The following is an 18357-nucleotide window of genomic DNA, read 5'->3' as shown; positions in this document are numbered from 1 at the left end:
GTGAGAGTGTATGGGCAATTTAGGCTCTGGTGGGAGAACATTTCTCTTTCAGGGGGCCAAGGACACTAGGACACACGATCCTGTTGTTGAATATTGCATGATGTCATTACAGACTCATTACACCAGCAGAACAAAGCAACTGTAGATTCTGTTTCACCTCCTCACCTCAGGCTTTGTTTAACTCTTAAGAGGAAGGCTAATGGTTGAATACTTCAAGAATATACTTCCCTTAACATCGAAGAATACCTGTGCATTAAAGGTCAATTAAGTCCATTTCAACAAAACGGTGTCTTTGCACCCTTTGTTGACATTTCGATGCCTTCTGTACACTCGTGTCACACAGTAATAGAAAAGGCCAGGCCTACATTTTGTGTGTGCATCTGTCCTGTAGAGCATTTATTGCAGCTGTCATGCAATAGATTCATTGGAGGATGTCCGTTAGGTCAGGCAGACAAACTGTATGCCAAGATTTCTCTAAATAAACAGGTGTCCAAGGGGGTAGGCACATGTGCTCATAATTGCTAGATTCATAGCCATAACTAATTGTGAATTAAAAGGTTATGATGCCTGCTGATGATTAGATTGGGCACTGAGTGACTTTAAACTCCTGGTAAATGTTCATCTACTCTGTTTGCTTCAGGTGTACTTCTTTGCTCACAGAATAGCTAAATAAAAATTTATTTAAAAATTGTATCTAGAAAGTATCCAAGTCTAGATTACAGACTTTGGACGAGTGAATTGAACCCTTGCAAAAGCCCTGGTTGCTTGAACAGAAGCTCCGTGCTTGTCATTAAATAGCCTTTTCCCTTAAGATAATCATAAGGGGCATGCTAGTTCATCTGGGTTCTGTTGATTATTCTCCCACCTTGCATTGGCCGTGTGAGGCCATAGACTTAAGACGAATACCCTTTTGGTAGATCTTGATTAGTCTGTTCTACTCCTGCTGTAACCTAGCTATTGAGAGGCACACAGGCAAAATATCAGAACGTAATGTTAGATGTTAATCAACATAATGGTCTCTGAACTCCAAAATGTTTTATGACCTGATGTTTGACTAGTGTTCCATTAAAGGTACACATTACAGTGTGCTGTTTGTGAAGAGCGTTTGAACTAGCAATAATCTTAGACCATTCTGTTTTATTTGGCTACTTTTACAGTGAAGGCTAGTGCATACCTCTAGTGGTTTCGCTTAACAGTCTTAAAACTCCACTTCACCTGAGATGTTTATCAACTAAGTTATAGCTTGCCTATGTTCTTGTACTCACGGCCAGTTGCCCGACATTTTAGGAACAATAGGCCAGCTTAAAAAAAGATAGTTCTCCTTCAGTAAAGATGCTCTCACCCATTTTCACCTGTTTCATCAGAACTTTTCATTGTGTGGGCCTATGCCGAGGCCTTAATCAGCAGAAACCCTTACAGCCCTAAAAGAGACACAGCAAACACATAGTGACAGTTTTCAGTGCAGCAAAGAGTAGCAGAAGACACAGAGAACCTTCTCATACTCATCAGTTCATAACATCAGTGTGTGAAATCAGCAATTTGTATTTGTTAAATCTTAATGAGAAGATTGAGAGAATTGATGCATTGACAAGGAAATTAACAGAGCAGCTGTTGAGAGGATCCAGTTAAGTTTTAATAAGGTTAATATTTTTTTCTAAGATTCTAGTAGTTGTCTCTGAGTGCATTTGGTTCAATTAGGGCAGACTACACTTTTTGGCAGTGGAATTTTTACATTAGTTCTGGTTACTTCTTATTGGATATATGAGCTTGTCTTTTATGTAGTGTTTTTTATAGAGTAGAGCACGCCTTTCTTGCATAGTTACTTAACAGACCCAAAGAGGACTGTAACACAGGTCAGCGGGCACCAAATAAAACTGATCCAAGCAGGGAAGGTTACTTCTGAAATGTAATGGGTTACTAGAAACCTTGAAACAATGTAACTAGACAAGAATTTTAATAGGTTACTTTATCAAAGTTATTTAAGTTATTACATTGTATTTATATCTGATTGGCAGAGGAAAATCAGTGAAAAATGTAAAAAAAAAAGACTTCTCAAAAACAGTGCCCAAAATACTTCATTTGGCTTACTGCCAAATGAATGACACTTGGCATACTAGACGGTAAAAGGTGCATAGCAACAGCAATTTATAATCTGTGTTACATCTGTGTAATCTGTGTTACCAAGAAACATATACCCTTGTAATCAGCAAGATTTTAATTAGCCTACTTTTTTCAGTAACTGTATCTGATTATATTTAGTTGTGATAATTTACTGTATATAATTCCATTACATGTAACTAGTTACTTCCAACCCTGTGTCCAATTATATGCAATTTTATGTACAAAAATCAATTATCAAACTTGTCTAGCCATGTGTTTGAGCTGGCTATTTGTCACAGAAAAAGAATCTTAAATTATTTTAAGGAACAAGCATTGGTTTGTCTCACATGTATTCTGATTTGCTATTACTTGTGGCAGATTAAGTTGAGATTGTTTATAGAAAAACAGACAAAACACCTGTCTCTTGTCACTTCACATATGCTGACACCACCTAATAGGCCCTTAGTTTTGTTTAGTTAGACTGACAGCACCAGCACTCTGTGACATTATTTCATCCGAGTGAGATGTGCGATGAAAAAGAAATTAAAAGATTAAGGGAAGTGTTTGAAGCTAGATGTCTCACCTGCCATTTTGGATTGGGCAAACATGTCCAGAACTCTTGTCACTTGTGAATATCGTATGATCAACAGCTGGTGCATTAACCGTGAAACTATGCGATGGTTGCAGCTGCATTCATGTTGGCATGTATGACTGTCCCCAGTGTAATAGTGGATTCAAGTTAAAAGTGGCGTAAACGACTCTAAGTGACACTTTTTGTCACAATCAGTGAATATATCCACACAATTCTCTAGCTTTCCATTGTGTGAGTATTGTAAAAAAACAACAACAAAAAACGGTCTCCGTACAGACTCCTGGCTCAAGGAACAGGAAACAAACAAAGTGGAACAAGCCTGTCACCCAAATCATAAAAAAATGTTCCAGCCAATAAGCAAAGGTCAAGACTGGGAGTTTAGGGAAATGGAAGCAAAGTTTGGGGAGGGGAGGGGTGAGTTCACTCTCTAGTTTTTCGTTTGGTGTTTTGTTCAAATATCACCGGACATGACGTCATCCAGAATCACTTACGGTACTCTTAAATGATGTGATTTGATCTTTGTGATTTGGACTCTTTGAAGAGTTTTTTTTTTAAAGACCTCTTATTTGACATGTGGGTCAAGTGTTTATTTTTTGCCTTTCACTCTGGGTCCCTCCATGTTGATGTGTGGGGGATTATGCATACTCTATGTGAAAAGGAAATCACAACAAGCACAGGCACCCCCAAGCACCCCCCCCCCCCCCCCGAAGACAACGGGTGTGACGATAACATCTGGTGCCAGTTCCCGTGGCGACCTGCCCTGAATGTGTATGCTATGCTGTGAAAACAAGGCATTGTGGGTGCTTCTCTCTCCCACAAGCCCCGACCTGATGGCCTTAGAGGGACAGAACAAGGCCACACAGTCTGCCTTCTGGAGGGGCCTGATGGCTGACTTTCAGAATATAGACCCTTTCAACAATAAAAACAAAAACAATGCTTGAACGTTCTATTTGGTTCCCAATCTACTTCCTCTGCATTAAGATAACATATGGAATGTTAAAACGGAAGCCTTTTGGGGCCAACTATGATGCTGATAATGGAACTCTCTTGAAAGGGTCAACATGCTGAGAGAATGGTAGAGGAAAGAGAAACAATACAAAAGCACTCTGCACTTGCTCTGAATTTTTCTCATCTGTAATTCACTGCATCCTTCTGACACTCATGTGTCAAGCTTGACTGACAGGAATATAATGCATTGGTTGTGTTGCTTACCATTGTAGTGGTAGCTATCTACTGACCTTTAAATATGCCTGATTTATAGGCAAACCTATACTGACTGATTTTATTCATAGAATTAATCACACAAACCTCAGAATTGTGTGATTGTGTTTTTCAGTCTCTGTTAAAAAGTTAAGTCAGGGGCTAGTGCCAATGCTGTAGCATGAGGTTGCTGTGACTGAGGGTCACCACTAGATGTCAGCATTGCTTTATTCAGTGGTATACTGAGTAAGCGTATGTCTGACGGGCTAATGAAGAAATACCTGTTTTGGAGCTGATAACGTGGATCTAAATGATTTTATTCATTACAGATGTGTGTTGGATTAGTTCAGTTGCATTGGAGTTTACAGTATGTGACTGTTTTAAGTGCAGTATCAGAGCCATACTCACTCTTTGTAATGATGGCAGGTCCATTACTGTGCTCTGTTAGTGGTGGTGGGGAAAAAGCAAGCTACCCTACATTCTCATTTGCTGGACTGGGTAACAAGACATTTAAAGGTGCAGTTAGCAATCATACACGATTTCAAGCCCATAACATTTTTTGTCACATTCATCTGCCCATTCCGTGCACTGTAAAAAAAATGGTTTTCTGTATGCAGCCCAGGCCCACAAACTAAACCGAAACCCTGCGTGCATCTCTTGTGTGATTTGTTTTTGCTCCTTGGTTAAAATATAATGCATGTTGTTTTGGACATAGTATCTGCTAATAAATTTAAATATAAACATAAACACAAACAAACGCCGCTTGTGCAGCAATCGCTAACTTCACCTTTAAACACAACCCCAGGTCTGCTGGCATTAAAAACCTACTTGAAAGCATTCCCAGAGCGACAGGGGCCCCAGCACATATTCTATAGCCGTGATATGACTCAGCGTGACACCTGCTCCCAGACGTGGAGACTATGTCAGTGCGGCTGCATTTTAGGAGGTTCATTAAGCTGTATTTCAGTATCCACTGGAAATACGCACAATATATCTCAGTGCATGCACTTGGCTCACAAGTACTCGAAGAGGACTGTCTCTGTGATGTATGAGTGTAAAATGAAAGGGAAAAAAATCTCATCTCCTCTCTTATCCCTACATGGCTGGCAGCTAGATGAGGATATCATAAAGGAGTTTAAACACCTCAGCCTCTTCTGATCAGCCTCGCCCAGCCCCGTCTGTCTCTCCCCTCCCAGTGTTTGCTCAAACAAATAGGCCGTGAAATATGTCATGAAATCAAAGCGTAATAATGTTAGCTTAGCGATGGAGCCGGATTGAAATGGAGATGTGGTGTTTCCTCCTCCTACCCCGTACCCTTTGAAGGCATGAATCAAGTGCACAGCAGTTAGCATCCAGCATGCCCTCGCAGTGGTGAAAAAAAGCAATGGCTCGTGAATGGTTCACCTTTTTCAGGCCTGTGTTTGTTTATGTGGCATGTCCAGGCATATGTGGGTGCAGCGTGCCTTGGTAGCAGCAGAGGGCGCTAGCATGCCATGCACCAAAACCCCCCCCCCCCCCCTCCTTCATGAAGTGCTTCATGATTTTGCAACGGATTTGGTTGGGATATGTTTTTCAGGTTTTGGTTCCCTGTCCGCTGCACCAAACGTCGGCACGGAGCAACAACAGTCATGTGACGTCGCGGTTCAGCGGGTTTGCCGTTGGGGCGGCGGGTGGTGGAGTGCGGAGGAGGAGGAGGATGGAGCTGGGACGGGCGGATGCAAAGGGCGCAGCAGGCAGCGGCAGCACCTCTTGTTTAGTGCAAAGGTGTTTTGTTATTTGCCTGCCCCTGCAACCACTCAGCACTCCTCTCTGTGCTCCATGAATCCAAATCCATGTAGCTGGACAGCGGTCCCTTGACCCTGGCATCCACACACCTCTGCACAGCCATAAAGGCCGGGGCAAGCAGGAGCTGCAGTTGCTCTCCCAGTCAGGGTCTAGCTGTTGGCAGTTTTTTTTTTCTCTCTTTACTTGTCTTTTTTTCTCTTTCTTTCTTTTTTTTACTGTTGTTGTAGCTGTTTGTTTGTGCTCGTGAGGAATGTTTTTTACCCTCAATATGCGCAGGGATTAAGGCACCATTTTCCCCCTGCCCCGGGTCACCACGCAGATGTTGACTTGGATAACGTTGCCGTGCCGACGGCCTCCTTGTCTGCACCGACGGCGCGGCCAGGCCACCGGTAAGCCTGTGCACACGTGTGGGAGGGGACGCTGGGCCCTTTGATCCAGTGTCATGCGCCTGAAAGGGCTCTTTTGGGGTGGTGGTGGTGGTGGTGGTGTTGTCACACATGCCATGTAAGCACATCTGTTAGGAGGGCAGATATGGACTATCTCTCTTTCTCTTTCTCTACCTCTCTCCCTTTCCTCTTATTCCTCTTCTGGGTCTCTATCTTTCTAGTCACTCATCACTGATCACAGATTTACAAACACACGCACAGTGGATCCAGTGTTGTTCACTGTTTCAGAATAAGGCAGGGTTCAGACGGGTGGGTGTTTGTGTGTATAAGGCTTGTGGCTCATGGTGCTAAAGCTTACTGCAAGAACAGTTGATCTGTAATTACTAAATTTCCCTCACGGGATCAAAAGAGTATATATACTTATTAATAATATAATAATAATCATTCATCATCATACTGGTAATTTGATGGAAAAGGCAAAGTTCAGTTCATGAAACATTGGACCAAAAATGACCATGTTGCTTTGGATATGGATACAGCATGTGCAGATTTTGAACATTTACTTCTCTAGGCTTTATTCTATCACCCCACATCATGGCTTCTTGGCTACTGTTTCCAGAGTTTTTTGGGCAATTACATGCAAAGTTATCTTGCGGTTGGGCAAGCATGGAAGACTCATAATGCCTAACGGCTAATTCTCCTCGACGTCTTTGTTCCTCCGGTTTCTTTAATTCATTTTTCCTGCTTCCTTGCTGTTATGCTCAGATGCGAGACGTTCTGGTCACGTCCTGTGTACGCGCACAAGTGGGTGTCATACGGTGCATCTAACAAAGGTACCAAACCGCTGTACATATGGCAGCTTGTTGGAAACATGCCAGGTGAAATCAGAGCTTGAAGAAAGTCTGCCGGGAGCGAGAGACACGGGGTACTAAAGGTAACGTCATCGCACTGGAGGAGATGCTGAGATCCCTGTGTCAAATCACCCAAAAGCCAGAGCGAATTTTTCATATGTCGACTAGAGGATGTACAGAAAATGGTATAAAGCAAGAGAAAAGCCGTTGTTTGGCTTTGTTTTTAAATGGTTCACACAGTAGGTATTTTTATAAGCCGTAGAATTCCATGGCCTGATTGTTTAGGTGTTTTTTTTTTCTTTTTGAAACATGAAACTCTACTCTCCTTTGAGTCATTTTAATACTTTAACTGCCAGTGAATATTCAACACAGGACCTGTCCCCTATGGGCAAGCAGAAGGGGAAAGAGGATACAGGATCTAACAAGACAGGACTTGATGCAGCAATGCACTTCCCCGCCATTGTCACAGTTGACCCGGGGAAATCAGCCGGCATTTGAAGATTTTCTTTCTTCAGAAGAGGAGAAAAGGAGACATGTGTATGTGTATCTGAGAAATCCCGAGGTCAAATAAAGCATCAAGTGCGATTGTTGAAGTGTGTGTGTGTGGGGGGGGGTGGGGCTGAGTGAGAATGCTTTCTATTTTTTTGTATGTTGGGTTGGGTGGTGAGGTTACAGGCATAAGGGGAGTGAGGGTGGGGAACCGGAGGCCTCATCCACCAAAGTGGTGAAATGATTGGGCTCGTTGAGGAGTATTGGATGGGAAGTTTTCACGCATGGTTGGGCACTTAGGCTGCCTGTCAGATGGAGAGGGTCCAGGTGTTTGGGAATTTTGCCGGGCGCTGCTCCTGCCAGCCTGTGCACATTTTTTTCCAAGCCTCGACAGCCTCCCTCCCTTGCCTATACAGGGCATGGGTGGAAAAGTCAAAGGTCATGTGGAAAAATGTGACCCCCACCCTCGTTTATTTCACAAATTAGAATGACTGGACTCCGCTGTCACCGTCGGATACGTCAACTCCCCTCCCCTCACCTTAAAGATCATGGATGTGTGAAGAGCCATTACAGCTTAAAGCACTCTCAGTGTCCTCTCGTCGTCTTCATGGGCAACAGTAACGAGCCACATGACTCTCTGACTCTTGCTCAATGGACGGGAATTTTATCAGCCCACATGCAGAGGGCATTGCTCATGGCTTAAGATTGTGGAGATTTGCCTCGTGGAGACTACAAGCTTACGGGTCACCCAAGTTTGCCCATTATGTCCAAACGCTGAATGCAGGGAGTCATGTTGTTTGGCATCTGAGTGTTTCTGTGGACGCTGTTCAATTGTGGTTAAGGGAATAAGAACAAGGTCAAACAAGGTTTCTCCCCTAGAGATGCCACCATAACGAAACAAGAGAGAGAGATAGAGAGAGGGAAAGAGGAAAAGAGAGAAGAATTAGAGTGAGAGAAAAGGGGAAAGGTGGGGAGAGAGAGAGGCCAACTTCTGCTGTGCAATGGTCACAGTGGCCTCAAATGCTTTTTTCCCCTGTCCCTCCTGACTGACAGGATGTCACTTTTTTCTGACGGCATCCAACGGATGCCAGGTAATGAGGCGCTGTGAAGTCTGGAACATTCTCCTGACCTTTTGGCAACTCGCCGCTTTGCAGGGTCCCGGTGTTCCACATGCTCCTGTCAAAGGCCGCTAGGTAAAACCTTTCTTGCGGCAGGCGTTAGTGGGAGCATTAGAAGAAGTAAATCCAACAACAAAAACAAAGACACGGCCACGGTGACAGCAGCCACCCTCCCGGTGACGGGCGGACACTTTGACAGAAAGCCACCTGGAGTTGTGGAGTCCTTGTGGATCTCCTTGAGCCTCTGTCCTCAGTCGATATTTTACCAAATATCCTTTCACATTCCTACATAGGAGGTCTTTCTGACGCAAAACAACAAACACCCTCTCTCTCCCTCTCTCTCCTCCCTCTCTCTCTCTCTCTCTCTCTCTCTCTCTCTCTCTCTCTCTCTTTGATAAAACCTCTACAGCTAGCAAGGGAACAACAGCGCTAGCATTCCCATTCAAGGACCAGAAAGAATTCCTCAGCTCTTTCTAATCGAGTCCAGTCATTACTCCTAGGCCCAACTGTTTGTCTTTCTGCTCGGGGTCTCTGGGTAAACACCTGGTTAAATGGCGTTTCTCCTCCACTCGCCTCCGTCCTCCCTGCTTCTCCACCTCCGACCCCCCCCCCCCTCTTAATGACGTTTGCAGATGTGCTTAGGGCTTCTTTAGTGCGCTCGCCAGTCTCTTAGTCCCTTCGTGCTTATTGCTGCCGGTGTTTGCTGCCGAGCGCTAATGGGACTCGCGCCTCTCTCTCCCAGGCTCCCGGGCGTCCTGATAAATTCAATCAGGCTCGGCCTGCCTATTAACCTCGGCCACTCTGTCCGTGGGCGAAGATATAGCTCCCCGACCTGCGGACGGCCCTAGACGCACGCAGCAAAGCTTGACAAGTGGGGATGCGGGCGGGCAGTGCGCTGCGCTTATCTGTGCAGTGTCAGCTACCCGGAGTCATCATTAGCGCCGGACCCCAAAAATTGTGCTGATGCCATGCAAGTTCCGCAAGTTCTGATCGCGGAGGAGATCGTGCAAGCCTGTGTGTGTGTGTGTGTGTGTGTAAACTGTGCTTTAAAGCAGTGTTTTTCAACCACTGTGCCGGGGCACACTAGTGTGCCGTGAGAGATCATCAGGTGTGCCGCAGAAAATTACCCAAATGTCACTCACTGGTCCAGAAAAGCAACTGTTGCATCAAAGAATTTATAACCACATGCTCTCATTGATTGTATGATTGCACTATTTGTGGTATGCAGGCATTGTACAACGGGGGTCCCATATCCAGTATTCACAGAATCATCACATATCCAGTTCATAACAACAATTAAATTAGATATAGTCACTTACAAATGAAACAGAGGGCGCTTGTTTTATTGAGCAGGTCTTGCATAGAAGCCATAATAAGGCCATATCTGTGTATTATTTGAAATTTTAGGCTATGGTATGTTTATTTTTTCTTCACACAGGATGTTAGTATGCCGTGGGACATTTTAAGTGTCAAAAGTGTGCCGTGGCACAAAAAAGGTTGAAAAACACTGCTTTAAAGGGAGTCTGTGATGAGATTCAGTATTGGGAAACAGCAGAGATGTTAGTGTTTGGGTTTTGGGGAGGTGGGGTGCGGGCAGTGTAGTAGTAATGGTGAAGGTGATTGTGGTGGTGGTGGGGCGGTTGTATATGGGGGTACTGGGGAGGCCACACGGCAGTGAGCTGATAAGATGGCTGGTCGCGATGGCTCCGTGGCTCTGTGTGCGGCTCGTCAGGCCTGGAAGCCCATGGCAGGGTGTCAAACAGGAGCTAATCCGACCTGGCTGGCATACGTGAGGCTGACGCGCCCCTTCCAGTCTGCCTCCCCAACCCCCCCAGCATGCTCACTGCTGCTCATGACTGAAACCACAAGCCACAATAGCTGTCACACAACAAACAGTGCCCCTTTCATCAAAACAGCACGTTTTAACGGGTACAGAAGGTTTATTTTATATCGTTCTTAAATAATTTAGATATCGTTGTTAAATAATTTAGCTCTCTAATATGCTATGTAAAATGCACAAAAATAGTTTTCTTCGTTTGCTTGTCTCGCAGGTATGTTGTATTTTGAAACTCTTGACTGCACAAAGCTTCCCTCTTCATGTTCACCGTTTATCTCCAGGGCGAGTCTTCTACTCTACTTTTTCCTGCGCCTGAACTTTTCAACTTTTCAACTCCTCAACTCTGCGTGGCCCCTATTCTTGTGCCTGTGACAACAATCACGCTCGAATCCTCTTCCCTCCCAATCTTTTTCTAAACTCTTTTCTTTTACACTCCGCCCTCCTTGTCGTTTTACTCCCCCATCTCCACCTTCGTCTCCTCCCTAACTCTCTCTCTCTCTTTCTCTCTCTCTCTCTCTCTCTCTCTCTCCACTGCCAGACTTGCCCCACAGCCCCCGTCACTCACTGGGCCCGACTTGGTTTTGGCCCTCCTTGATTGACACCAGTGGTATACACACACAACACACACGTACTGTACCTGTCTCTGTGGCTGAATAGTATTACCTTTAGCTCATTTTGTTCTGCTTGTCCGTCATCTCCTTTTCACCGGCTGCTGGGGCTGAATGGCGGTCCTCTCTCGCGGGAAACTCCTGGCTGGGAGGCCACAGTGATTGTGTGTGTGTGTGTGTGTGTGTGTGTGTGTGTGTGTGTGTGTGTGTATGTGTGTGTGTGTGTGTGTGCGCGTGCGCGTGCGCATGTGTGTGTGTGTGTGTGTGTGCGCGTGTGTGTGTGTTTGTGTGGAGGGTGTTCCCTCCAGAGTGGAGTGTTTCAGAACAGCGGCTGGCGCCTCTTTGTCCCATCTTCAATGGCACCACCATGTCACAGAAGAGAGCTCCCCACACACACACACACACACACACACACACACACACACACACCTACACCCTCAACGGAGACAGTACATTGTCCAGCCCCTAAGCAATGCTTGACTCTGTCTCTTCTTTCCTCTCCCACTGTGGGTTGAGATGTGTTCCTCTTGAGGACATGGACGCCGGGACTCTTCTCTCGAGTGCAGCGGGTGCAGAGGGGATGGGATGGGGGGGCGGGCAGTTTGGGGACTGAGGCAGAATTAGTGTGATGCAAATTGGGGTCAGATCTGGGGTTGGAGTATCTCCTCCTCTTACTTGCCTTCGTGAATGTTAAACATCTGCACTCCTTGGGAACTGCTCAAAGCTATTTAGGATGGAAATTAGATGACATACCAAAATTGTTCACCTATATTTAGTTTCTTTTTAATTTCCATGGGCGGATTATGAACTTTTGGGCCCCTGGGCCCAGATGTATTAAGGGCCCCCCACTTATTTTTCGTATATGTGGAAGGGGCGGTTTGGGGGTCCTCCCCCAGAAATTTTTTAATTTGTTTGATGTGATTTCCTGTATTCTGGTGCATTTTGGGGATGGCCAATACTAAATTCAATCAGATTCATAGCCTACATTCTGATTTGTTGATATTGAGGCGATGATTCCATGCAAAGGCTTGGGCTTCAGGGCCCCCTGACCCCTTGGGCCCCTGGGCCTGGGCCCGGTAGGCCCATGCAGTAATCCATCCCTGTTAATTTCCCTAACTTATTTCCTCAAAGTACAGTGTAAAATCATTGTTTACACATCATAAATCCAGCCTGTGTGTTGTTGTTAAAAAGGAACTAACCACATACGCCCCTCCTGTTCGTGATTTGGTAAAACCAGCACTACTTCATGGCTTTATCTTTGTGCCGATCATGGTTCAGTGCCATTCCTCTCTCTCCGCTCTGGCTCTCTCCTCTCTTTCTCCAGCGATAACCTCCTCTGTTAAAGGACCCCCCCCACCCAGCCCCCTACCCAGCCCCCTACCCCATCCTCTTCCCTCTGCTCCTGCCGCTTGCATCCCTCCCAGCATTATTGGGGTTATCGTTGACACCCCCATATCTTCCCCACACACGAAACACACACTCTCACAAAACACACACACCGACATACACACACACATACACACACACACACACACACACACACACACGCTGACCTGACCCTCACACAGATCCTGTTTCACTTTAGTCTTATCGTTCAACATTTGGTGCTGCTGGGCTACCCTCATCTGTGTGTGTGTGTGTGTGTGTGTGTGTGTGCGCGTATGTGCATGTGTGTTTGCACCTGTGTTTACATATTTTACTTGGGCGCATGACCCTCAGCTCCACTCTCGGACTGTGTCCTTTTGTCTTCCGCGTTTCTTCTGTTTGATTATAAATCCTGGTACAGCTCGCACAAGACTGAGCCCTCGAGGGGGCAGAGCAGAGAGTGGCTGAGATAACAGGCCTGTGCTTTTGCCTGTTGTCTTTTCCCCCAGCCTTCTCTCTCTCTCTCTCTCTCTCTCTCTCTCATCCCCTCCCCTCCAAACCCAGAGCCCACAGGAGAGCGAGATAGCAGATGAGACATCAGTGGTATCAGGGGGAGAGGAGGCCAGAGGAAGTGCTGCACCTCTTAGGGCTGTGGCCCAGAGTCCAAACCCTTCAAACTACATCCTGTCCTGAAAGGCCTGTCCCTGCCTGTGTGTGTGTGTGTGTGTGTGTGTGTGTGCGTGTGTGCGTGTGTGTGTGTGTTTGTGTTTGTGCGCGTGCGCGTGCGTGTGTGTGTGTGTGTGTGTTAGTGTTGCACGGTGTATCGATACAAAAAAGGTATCTCGATGCCTTCACGCAAAAAACGATACGATTTCCGACGTTTTTAGAATCGATACTTTATTAAAATTAACAATCTGTGTGTGTTATCTGCCCTACCTCCTCTGCTGCTCTCACTGCTCCTTGCACGCATCTAGGCAAGTGGGCGTGTCAAGCAGGCAGCTCTGAGTGAGTGAGTGCGCAGCCAACGTCAACATACAGTAGTTCTTTGCCGACCGTCCTCGGCCTTGTGGATAAAACAAAAGGTGAAGTGAAATCTGCAACTATTTCGGATACATCACGAATAGTGAAGGCAAGCCATCAGGTACACAGAGGCCCGTTTGTGAAATATGTTTCAAAGTCATTTAAAAGCAGTAGGCTACGCATGGAACTTGGCACCTCGCAGACATATCCCAACATTTTTGTTTAAAGAACGACAGGTTAACGAATATGCTATAGAAAACACGACTACATGGTTAGTGCCAAGTTCTTCTCTTCTGTTTTAGTCTAGCCTAAGTGAAACGAGTATGGTTCTCTGGGATAAACGCGAACCTTCCTTCATCAATGAATTTGACGAGACATAACGAGCTGTAATCATTTTGACGAGACATAACGAGCTGTAATCATAGGGTGCTAACGTGATGAAAGCGCAATGTTCACGCCAGAATAACATTACGATAACTTGTAAACAATCTATTTCATGTTCGGTCAGTACTACTGGTAATATTTATCATGGCATGTAGACTGCAATTTGTTCAATAAGTATTGCCCAGATGTAGGATAGGCTACCCGAAATGCGCTAATTAAAGCCCACAGCATATAATACTGTAACGTCGGCGCAAAAAGACAGTGTTCGCGTTCTCCCGCGCAGGGGATCCTGGGATACGAGAGCGAACATTTGGGGGGTTTATGTCGTTATTCTCCTTAGTTTTGTGTGTAATGTTAGCGTCTTTATTGTGACATGTTTCCCTTTTAGTTCTCCCTCGTGTGTGATCCTTTTTGTGTGGGAGGCTGCGTCCTCCCCTGTATGTGTAGTGTGTGTGCGTGCTTGACCTGCCCTGTTTGCATTGTGTTCTGTGTCTTGGTCTTGGTCTATCTGTGTCCCGGCTCTCGTTCCCAGTGAATAAACCTTTTGATTGGACAACTGTGTGGTTCGCTATCAATTCGTTACAATACCACCAAAGCGTGTTGAGTCCTAATAATAATAGCGGGTTATTGTTACGTGGTAGCAAATCATGTTATCAAAGAAATAGACGTAAGTTAATGTAGGAATGCACACAGACATATTGCAACAGGTAATGGTGTAGGCCTATCTGACGAAGACCTGAGTGGTTGGAACGTCGTACGCGCATTCATCACGTTAGCACCCTATGATTACAGCTCGTTATGTCTCGTCAAAATGATTACAGCTCGTTATGTCTCGTCAAATTCATTGATGAAGGAAGGTACACTGGGCGCAAAGAAGACTATCCTCACATTTTCCCTTTGCAACTGCCAAAGAAATCCCATGAACACGGGAAGGCCTAGGGAAGCCTATACTGTACATCAGATGGCCTAAAGATTAGCAGTGATTTGCATGCAGTAATTTAAACACTGACCTTGATCTAGCCTAGTTTGGTTATTTAAAACTACTTTATTGACAAAACACAACACAATGTAAATGAACTATAACAAAAAATAAAGGACTTAATCACACAAAGTAGGCCTACTATTTTACTGACTATAAAAATAATAATTATGTAGGAAGTTTAGAACCCAGAATTGACCTGCACACTACAAAAGTGCACCGAATTCAACACAAATGACTCAATACACTTGGAGGAGGTATGAGTCCTTTCTTTTCCCGATATCTTAGGATTTCGCCGTAGTATCGTTTCAGTATCGAGCATCGTGTTTTATGGCAGGTATCGTATCGAAGTCATAATTTTGGTATCGTGACAACACTAGTGTGTGTGTGTGTCAATTCAATTCAATTTATTGTGCTTATAGAGCGCCAAAACATTACACATGTATCATGGCGCTTTACAGAATGTAGGCAGTCAGAGAAAAAGGAAAGAAAGGAAGAAAAGAAAAGAAAGAGAGAGGCCCATGGGTAACAGGGGCGAGGAAAAACTCCCTAGAATTGGAGATACATATAGGAAGAAACCTCGAGCAGATCCACGACTCAAGGGCCTGACCCATCTGCCTAGGGTCAATACAGGACAGTAAGGTCTGTGTACATGACAACTGCATATGATAGCCAGGTGTAGAGAATAAGACATGGTGTTAAAAAGCACTTGAGCAGAAAGTTACAAGAGGTGGGGTGATTACGTATCTGGTTTGATAATTCATTAATCCTGATTTAGTGACAGAAAGTTCAAATAGTCCAGCATTGGATTTGTCCAGGGGAAGGGAGTTGTCATGGGGCATGTGGTGGGTCGGCAGACAGGCCAGGAATCCGGGCAGAATTGTCATAGGCAGGTGATGGGTCGCTAGGCTGTACGGGCCAGGAATCCAGATAGGGGGACAGTAATAGGGCAGTCGAGGATGGGACTTCAGGTGAGATGGGTGAGAGGAGGGCCAACACATGGATGGTTGATGACTGGTGATGATATACCTCACAAGTGAGGTACAGTAAGGGGAAAAAAAGAGAGATGTAGAGTGGGTTAGTATTACTGAAAAACAAAATGGTTAATGTCAATAAGTAATTAGTGGTACTATATATTGTTACAGTATATCATAGTGAGAATAGGCAAGAGAGGGAGAGTTGAGAGAGAGAGAAGGAAAGAGAGGAGAGGGGGGGGTTGTACGGCGTGACACATGAAAAGTCCATGACAGCACTATGCTATAGCAGCATAACTAAGGCATGGTGAGGGGTAGTCGGCACCAGCGCAAGTATGGTCAGTGACCACCATCGCACGCGCGACTGGGGTGCCAGTCACACGAGGACTCAGCAGGGTGGTCCATTCCAAAAATCCCTGAGGTGGGTGAAGTTCCACACCGCACCATACCTAACTATGGGAGGCAGTAAAGAGGTATGTTTTAAGTCTAGACTTAAAAATAGGGAGGGTGTCTGCTAATCGAATTGAGGAAGGAAGATTATTCCAGAGGAGGGGTGCGCGATAGCTGAAAGCTCTGCCTCCTACTGTAGTTTTTGAGATTCTTGGAATTACAAGAAGGCCAGTATTCTGTGATCGTAGCGGTCTAGGTGGGTTATATGGGACTTGGAGATCTTTAATATATTCTGGGGCCTGGCCATTAATGGCTTTGTATGTTAGAAGTAATATTTTGAAGTCAATGTGACTTTTAACAGGCAGCCAGTGTAGAGATGCCAGGATAGGGGAAATATGTTCATATTTTTTAGTTCTAGTGAGTGTGTGTGTGTGTGTGTTTGTGTTTGTGCGCGTGTGTGTGTGTGTGTGTGTTTGTGTTTGTGTGTGTGTGTGTGTGTGTGTATGTGTTGCACATGCCAAGACCACAGGAGGAGGTTCTTCTAAAAAGAACAATGTAAGAAAAGAGAGAGGGGATGAAAGAGGGAATGAGAGAGAGTGAAGGAGAAAGAGAAAGGGTGGGGGGGGGGGCAAGTGGTGGTGATGGTGTAATTAAAATGGTTGTGTGATGGGTGCCGAGGCTGCAGCTAGTCACCTGTGGCAGGTCTTTAGCCCTGTAATTTCAGCTGTCACTCAGGCCTGTATGACAGTTTCACCTCTGACTTCTGATGGGCTGAACTCATTCAGGCAGCACACCCTCAGGCCGGTGTGTGTGTGTGTGTGTGTGTGTGTGTGTGTGTGTGTGTGTGTGTGGTGGTCACAGAGATGACGCGGAGTAACAGGCAGGGAGTGAGGAAAAGTGAGTGTCAAGAAAGGACATGTCTCTGTGTATGTGTGTGTGTGTGTTTTATCTGTTTCTTGTTAATGCCCAAGAAGTGACTGCCTTCCTGGCGAGCTTGACCTCAAAATGGGGTCATGAAGGTTAGATAAAGGTAAAACACACAGTCTGAGATGCACCTGGCTTGTGTGTGTGTGTGTGTGTGTGTGTGTGTGTGTGTGTGTGCGTGCGGGCAGGAGCACTCTGCTAACTTGTAGTCAAAAAAATTAAAAGTAGTCATCATGATCTGCGTTTTTTATGGCAAAATTACACTTGCTCTTTCATCCCCCCCTTCAGAGTCCTTTCAAGAATCAATTTGGACTGTATTCTCTCACCTCCACAAGTTCACCAATCTTTCCTTTCAAAAACGACTCAAAACCCAACCCCAAAAAAAAGAAACTCCCGATCGCACAGTGGCATTAATGTACGAGGGCTGTTGGAGGCGGCGGGCGGGCGAGCGTGGCAAAAGGGTAATGAGGAGTGAAGGGCGCCCATAAAGGCCTGCTTAAATCGAGAATCTGACAAATGAGGAACGATAAATTTAATCTGCCCTGATTAAATAAACGAGCTGTGCCACGTTCTTGTCGAGTTCGTCCACCGGGCGCTCGCCCCGCCAGATTGGCTTGATGGAACCCCACCACCACCACCTCTCTTTTTATTTCTCTCTCTCTCTCTCTCTCTCTCTCTTTCTCTCTCTCTCTCTCTCTCTCTCTCTTTCTCTCTCGCTCTCTTTCTTGTCCTGTTGGAATACTAATGCCCACTCCTCACCCAGAGCTTGCCCTGGACTCCTTGCTGTTAAATAAGCACCAGAGACAGCAGAGGAGATAAGGTGAAGATAACGAGTCGTTTTCCCCCGGCTTCAATTATGGTACCTTTTTAAATCTTGGAGGGACCTTAAGGCCCAAACGTCTCGTCCTTGTTAAAAAAAAGAAGAGGCTTTGCATTTAAAAAAAAAAAAAAAAAAAAGATGGATTGTTTTATTTTTTATTTATTTATTTTTCCACCAGCTGTGTTGGCGTCATGTAGACACAGAAGAGGATGCCTCACTTCGTTGGAATGTTTCTGGGACGTAGATGCTCATCTTTCAAAAGCAGCACTTGACAGGAATTGCAAATTAAGTTTTGAGAAGTCTTAATTGTGTTGTGTCTGTAAAATACCTGAATGAGGAGTCACTGTGTGTTTTTTGTTGTGGTTTCTCTGATGTTCTCAGGTGTTCAGGTGTTCATCTGAACGCTACTCTGCTGACTTTGGAGAGTACAGTAGAGATACACGAAAGGTATGAAGAAGCCTCTTAAAGCCCCCCCCCCCCCGCCCCCCCACAATCCCGTGTTCCGTCACAACCTCAAGTGAGCGTGAGACAGCGC

The 18357-nt window shown here is 45.3% G+C and overlaps 1 protein-coding gene across 1 annotated transcript in view; it reads left to right on the top strand.

Annotated features, from left to right (window-relative positions):
* wdpcp (WD repeat containing planar cell polarity effector) overlaps nucleotides 1-18357 on the top strand; it is a 70746-nt gene that overhangs the window by 1190 nt on the left and 51199 nt on the right. The gene's annotated exons all lie outside the window — the stretch shown is intronic.

Source organism: Alosa pseudoharengus, unplaced genomic scaffold (assembly GCF_046254945.1).
Source record: "Alosa pseudoharengus isolate Yale_2024_CS ecotype anadromous, Long Island Sound unplaced genomic scaffold, YU_APseudo_1.1 YU_APseudo_1.1_scf_15, whole genome shotgun sequence".
Classification (NCBI taxonomy): domain Eukaryota; kingdom Metazoa; phylum Chordata; class Actinopteri; order Clupeiformes; family Clupeidae; genus Alosa; species Alosa pseudoharengus.
This window is presented reverse-complemented; position numbering and strand designations above follow the sequence as displayed.